Below are 6,762 nucleotides of genomic sequence, written 5' to 3'. Positions count from 1 at the left end.
AAAGGCGAGGCTTCACCACCCATTTATCCCTCCGCCTTTCAACCAGCACCACATGTGATTATCGGCCCGGCTGGCACAATTAACTAACTCACCTTTTAAACTGAAATGTGCAAGAAAAAGGTAAATATTAAAAGAGCTCTCAGTAGGACTGAGAAGGTTGTGGATAATCAGAAATTGTTGGGGTAGGTGATTTTTAAAAAACAAATCCTGGCAGACCTGAGATATTTTATTTGAACTTACTGCGTAGGTGTTTACCTATCTTTTGATGTCAGTCCAACCCCTTTTCTTAGCACAGGTCTGCTGATTGTAGCTCGATCATCATTCATCGTGAACCACACCCCTTACTGCATTGCCTAAGGTTTCCCTTTTCATTTGCTTTAAAGGGGAGGGAGAACTTCAATCCTGGATCCAATGATTTGGGTGCAGGATCCTAAATTCTGACAGGTAGAAGCTGTGTGACCTGTACAAGTTACACCACCTCTCTGAACATCCATGTCTTATCTGCAGCAGCCGAGTAAGAACAGTACTTGGCGGTCCCTGAGGTAAGGGAAGCGATTCTGTGTGCACTGCCTAGTGATCAATAAAGCTTAGCTGGCCTACGAAGCATTTTTCCTTCTGATGACTAGAGCCTCCACTAGCCTGGCAGGTTGCTGGGCTCTGTTGACTTCCGTGTTGCTATGATGTTGGAAGTCTATCACCAGCATTTCAAATACCAGCAGGGTCACTCCTGGGGACCACATTTCAGCTGAGCTTCCAGATCATGAACAGACTATGAAGAAGGAATAGGTTGTGCATCCCTGAAGGGTTGGCAACCGAAAACCCGATGAGTATCAATAAAACTGAGCACTGTCCAACACAGACCTGCAAGATAAGCCCCTCCAGTGACGGGCACTTCAAAGACAACTGTGGAAGAGCTGCCTCCTCAAAGTAGAGTCGACCTTAATGAGAGATGGAGCAAAACTTTTGAGACCTTCGTGTACTGATGGGGCATAACTCCAAATGAGGTGGTGGGGAAGCTGCAAACGTAACCAGAACATGGAATGTACTAAACCTAGTATGAAACTAGAAAAATCGGAAGACATCAAAAATGAAATTAAATACATAACCATCAATAACCTAGGCATTAGTGAGCTGAAATGAACTGGCGTTGGCTGTTTTGAATCAGGGTTTACAATTTCAGGAATGGCCAATTCAGGAGGAATGATGTTTTCATCATCTGTCCATGATAGGGTAATATGTGTACACCTACAAGGAGAATCAGTTAAGTCAGCTATTCTTCAAACGTATACATCAACCACGAAACCCAGTGATGAAGAAATGGGATAATTCCACAAATGTTTTCAGCCTAAATTTGATCAAGCATGCAACTGAGGTGCATTGATAATTACTGGTGATAGGAATGCAAAAATTGGAAACAAAGAAGAAAGCAAAGTACTTGGAAAATATGGCCTTAGGGGATGGAAATTAAGTTGGAGACCAATTGATAGAATTTTGCAAGATCAATAGCTTCTTCATTGGAAATACCCTTTTCAACCACAAAAAAGCGGTGACTAAGCACAGCCTTTGCCAGACTGAATGCATAGGGATCAAATGGGCTCCACCTATGGGAGATGACAGTGGAGACAAGCCAAAGGGAGGCCAAGGGCTGATTATGGGACACACTGTCAATGGCTTACAGGCAAGTTCACGTTGAACTTAAGAAAATTAAAACAAGTCCTCAAGAGCCAAAATACAATCTTGATCATATCCCACCGGAATTTAATTGATATCTCAAGACCAGGTCTGATGCATCGAACACCAATGGCAGAAGACCGGAAGGAAGAGTTGTAGGAGAACATCATATGTGAAGAAGGCAAAGTCATTTTAAAAGGCAGGAAAGAAAGAAAAGACCAATGCAGATGTCAGGAGAGACTCTGAAACTTGCTCTTGAAAGCACAGTAGCTAAAACAAATGGAAGATGTGACAGTGCAATAGCAGTGAACAGAAACTCTCAGAAGGTAGTGCGAGAAGACAAAAAGAGTAATATAATGAAATGTGCCAAGATCTGGAATGGGGAAGCCAAAAAAGAACATACTGTCCATATCTGAAGATGAAAAAGTTAAAGAAAAACAATTCAAGCCTTAAATTAAAATATTGAGGAATTCCATGGGCATAAAGCACTGAAAAACGTGGGAGGCATCAGAGATGACGGGAGGAATACACAGCTACTTTACCTTTTCAAGAAGTAGCATATGATCAAGAGCCAAGTACTGAAGGAAGAAGTCCAAGCTGCACTGAAGGCATTATCTACAAACAATTATTCAGAAATTAATAAAATAGGTATTTAAATATGTCAACAAGCGGAAGCACTGGATGCACTCAACTACCTATGCCAAGCAATTTGGAAGACAACTACCTGGCCAACCGACTGAAAGAGATTCATATTTGTACAATTCCGAAGAAAGGTGTCCCAACAGAATGCAAAAATTATAGAACAGTATCATTACTATCACAAGCAATAACATTTTGCTGGATAAGTAAAAAAATGGTTGCAGGGGACAGGGAGCTGCAAGAAATTCAAGCTAGATTCAGAAAAGGACATGGAACGAATGAGTCATTGCTGATATCAGATGGATCTTGGGTGAAAGCAGAGAATACCAAAAGCTATTTACTTGTGTTTTATTAACGATGCAAAGGTATTTTGGCTGCGTGGGTCATAACAAACTGTGGATAGCCTTAAGGAGGATGGTGATTCCAAGACACGTCATTGTGCTTCTGCAGAACCTACACATGGACCAAAAGGCAGTCACTCGAACAGAACCGGAGGGTGCTGTGTGGGTTAAAATCAGGAAAGATGTATGTCAGGGCTGTATTCTTTCACCAGTTATTCAATCCGAATGCTGAGCAGCGACTCAGAAAAGCTGCACCATACGAAACAAATGTGGCATCAGGATCGAAAGAACGCGTATTGGTGACCTGCGATCTGCAGAAGGAACAGCCTAGCTTGCTGAACATGAGGACTTGAAGCATTCGCTGATGAAGATAAAGGATTGCAGCCTTCAGTGTGGATCACGACTCAGTGTATAGAGGAGCAATATCCTCACAACTAGACTAATAGGTACCATCAGGATCAATGGAGGACAGGGGGACGTTGTCAAAGCTTTTGTCTCGCTTGCATCCACAGCCAATGCTCACGGCAGCAGCACTCAGGAAATCAAATAACTTATTGCATTGGGCAAACTTGCTGTGCAAACTCTCACTCTCTTGAAAGTGTTGAAGAGCAAGGATGTCACTTTGAGAACCAAGAGGCTCCTGACCCAAGCCATAGACGTTTCAATGGCTTCATAAGCCTGGAAGAGTTGGTCAATGAATAAAGAAGACAGAAGACTGGATGCATTTGAATGATGGTGTTGTCAAAGACTACTGAAAGAACCATGGACTTCCGGGAGAAGGAACAGATCTACCTTGGAGGAAGAACTGCCAACAATGAGATTGTGTCTCATGTTCTTTGGGCATATTGCTATGAGAGACCAGTCCTTGTCTAAGTAAAGAAAAGGGTCCACAAAAAAGAGGAAGACCCTGAAGGAGATGCACTGACACCGTCTCTGCACCAACGGACTCAAATGTAACAACAACTGTGATAATGGCCTAGGATCACGCAGTGACTCGTCCTATTGTACACAGGCTCTCTGAGTCAGAACCAGCATGACGGCAGTTCACAATGACATCACTAGAGCACAGAAGACGACGGGGCAGCAGAGGACCACCATAACTGACACTCTGACCACCTCTCGCTCTGTTTCAGTGATGGCCAAAGCCCAACGGCCTCGGGAGGAAATGAATGTGCTAACATTAAGTGTAGTCGAACGAGGAACTATGATGTGTATTTGATGTTGTAGCCATGCAGAGCTTAGTAAGCGAGTCTCTGTTCCAAAGGGCATTATAATCTAACAGCAAATAGTTGGCTATCCATGAGGTAGTGGTAATAATATGGACTTATCAATGAGAACATTTTTTGTTGCAAGTGGCAAAACTACTAAAGAGCCCACATCATCAAATGGAAGTCCTGGGAGTCACTTGGAACTAGCCCCATTCATGTCAACACTGACTCAGTCACTTGGCAAATTGGTCGGGATGACACTGATTGTGTTGAGACAATGAAGGCTGACCCTTAGATCTGGTGATGGGGTCAATTTATTGAATGTGCCTTTCCATATTCCAGGCACTGTACTAGTTGACTTGAGATGGATTATCTTTACATAGATTTATCTTTACCTACTAGGTCAAGCCAAATATTGTCTTGAGTATGTGAACAAGGAAACTGAAGCCCAGAGAAGTTAAGTGATTCCCCAAGATTACACAACATAGAAGTCGAAGCGTCAGGATTCATACTTAGACCCTGTGCCTCCAGACCCCACATTCATAACCACTAAGCCCTAGCATATGGTGGTGCCTGATGGGTTATATTTGCTGGGACAATTGGGAAGGAGGAACACTTAGCTACATGAGAGGAAGATTGGGGAAAGATAGAGTGGTAGAGCTTTAGCTAGGCTTTACACAGAAATGGGAATAATTGATAAGGTAAACTTTCAGAGATGGGACTCATGCTATAGTAGAAATAGCCAAGTAATCGACCAGACTGCAAATTCTGTAATGTACAATCAAGTGGCGATTTCGGAGTTATTTGACTTCTGATTCAACAGGTGCAATAAGAAGCCATCAGAGTTGAATTTAAGGTTTCGGGGGAAGAATCTAAAGAAGTGCTGGCAAAACGACTTGGAAACATAAAAATGAAACCAGGTAAGTCAAGTCAGATTCTATGAAAACTGGAAAGTCCCTTGGGAGGGTGGCAAGTAAGCAGCTATGGATTCTCCCTAGTGGCAAGCTTCGAGACAAGGCTCTACTGCTCTCTTACCATGGCCAAACGAGAAAGCATGCAAGAGAGGCATACAGATGAAACCGTACACTCTATGAGATATCCTAGTAAAGAGAATGCCTGCAGTCGCCCTAAAAGGGAGTTGGATGGAACAATGGACAAGTAGTACAACTTGATTCTTCATTTACGCATAAGGAAGGAGATATATTTGAACACTTACGCATGGCTTGTAGGTAATATGCCTCCCACAGTGCCTGGTAAATCCTAAGGATTCAATAGATAGTACCTTTTATTTTTTGAACTAACATATCCAACCAAGGTCTCAGATAGTTGTTAGTGACCAAAGAAGATGAAAATTCATGTCCTTCCCTCAATGCAAGAACATTCTGTTCTAATAACCCAGCATTTTGTGATGCTCACCTTCCCGACACAATCACTGAAGACAAAGTGGGTGCATAAGCAAATGTGGTGAAGAAAGCTGATGGTGCCTAGCTATCAAAAGATAGTGTCCGGAGTCATAAAAGCTTGAAGATAAACAAGCGACCAGCTAGCTGAGAAGCAACAAAGCCTAATAAAAGAAACACCAGCCCATGTGATCATGAGGTGTCCATGGAATCAGGTATCAGGCATCAAAGACCAAGAACAAAAAAATCATATGTGAATGAGGGGGGAGCGCAGAGTGGAGACCCAAAGTCCATCTGTAGACAATTGGACATCCCCTCACAGAAAGGTCACAGGGAAGAGATGAGCCAGTCAGGGTGCAGTACAGCACCAATGAAACATACAACTTTCCTCTAGTTCTTTGATGCTTCCTCCCCCACTATCATGACCCCAATTCTACCTTACAAATCCTGCTAAACCAGAGCATATACATGGGTGCAGGTAAGAGCTGGAAACACAGGCAATCCTGGACAGATAAGCCCCTCAGGACCAATAATGAGAGTAGTGATACCAGGAGGGGAAGGGGAAGGTGAGGGGAGAAAGGGGGTACTGATCGCAATGATCTACATATAACCCCCTCTCAGGGGCACAGACAACAGGAAAGTGGGTGAAGGGAGACATTGGTCAGTGTAAGACATGAAAAAAAATTATAAATTATCAAGGGTACATGAGGGAGGCGGGGAGGGGGAATAGGCTGATACCAAGGGCTCGAGTAGAAAGGAAATGTCTTGAAAATGATGAGAGCAACATATGTACGAATGTGCTTGACCCAATAGATGGATGTATGGATTGTGATAAGAGCTGTAACAGTCCCTAATAAAATAATTTTTAAAAAGAGAAAATTCATGTTGTCAAATGCTGAGTTCAGTTCCTTCCATTATTATTTGTTAATGACATATAACTCACATATCACACAATCCAATCGTTCCATGATGTTAAGAAGAATTGTGTAATCATCACAACAATCCATTTTAGAATATGTTCTTTCTCAGACTCATTATTGTTAGCGCCCCATTTCCCCCCAACCTCTCCTGCCCTGCTCCTAGATAACTCCAGAAAACCACACAAAACAAAAGCAAGGAATAAACAAACAGGCAAAAAGCAGTAACATTGTCATAATGCAACAAGAAAGTCCCAGTAGAAAGGAAAGCAGAAAATATTAAAACTGGAACAAGAAAATATAGAATGCTTCACAAATGTACATGTCATCTTGTACAGGGGCCATGCTAATCTCTGAATCATTCCAGATTGAGTAGATGTGCTTCTGAAGGGAGCACCCCTTCCACTATTCCTGCTTCCCGGTTCATTCCCAGTGAAAACATGCCAGATAGGAAAAGAGACAGTACCAGAGGAAGAAAAGGAGACAGAAAACACTGTTCATCTCTTTCTCATCCCAAGTCATCAGAGGACTGTCACCGAGTACACATCTCACAACCGACCCACATACATAAAACACAGAGGACTGT

At 42.6% G+C, this 6,762-nt stretch overlaps 1 non-coding gene across 1 annotated transcript; it reads right to left on the bottom strand.

Moving 5' to 3' along the window:
* Positions 1–6,470: 6,470 nt before the first annotated feature.
* LOC115867970 lies at positions 6,471–6,573 on the bottom strand. Its single transcript, XR_004045356.1, has one exon. It is a non-coding gene; the product is annotated as a U6 spliceosomal RNA (small nuclear RNA).
* Between the last annotated feature and the right edge of the window lie 189 nt (positions 6,574–6,762).

The sequence above is a fragment of the Echinops telfairi genome, unplaced genomic scaffold, assembly GCF_000313985.2.
Source record: "Echinops telfairi isolate 266 unplaced genomic scaffold, ASM31398v2 ScPeMD7_7479;HRSCAF=8517, whole genome shotgun sequence".
Lineage (NCBI taxonomy): Eukaryota > Metazoa > Chordata > Mammalia > Afrosoricida > Tenrecidae > Echinops > Echinops telfairi.
This window is presented reverse-complemented; position numbering and strand designations above follow the sequence as displayed.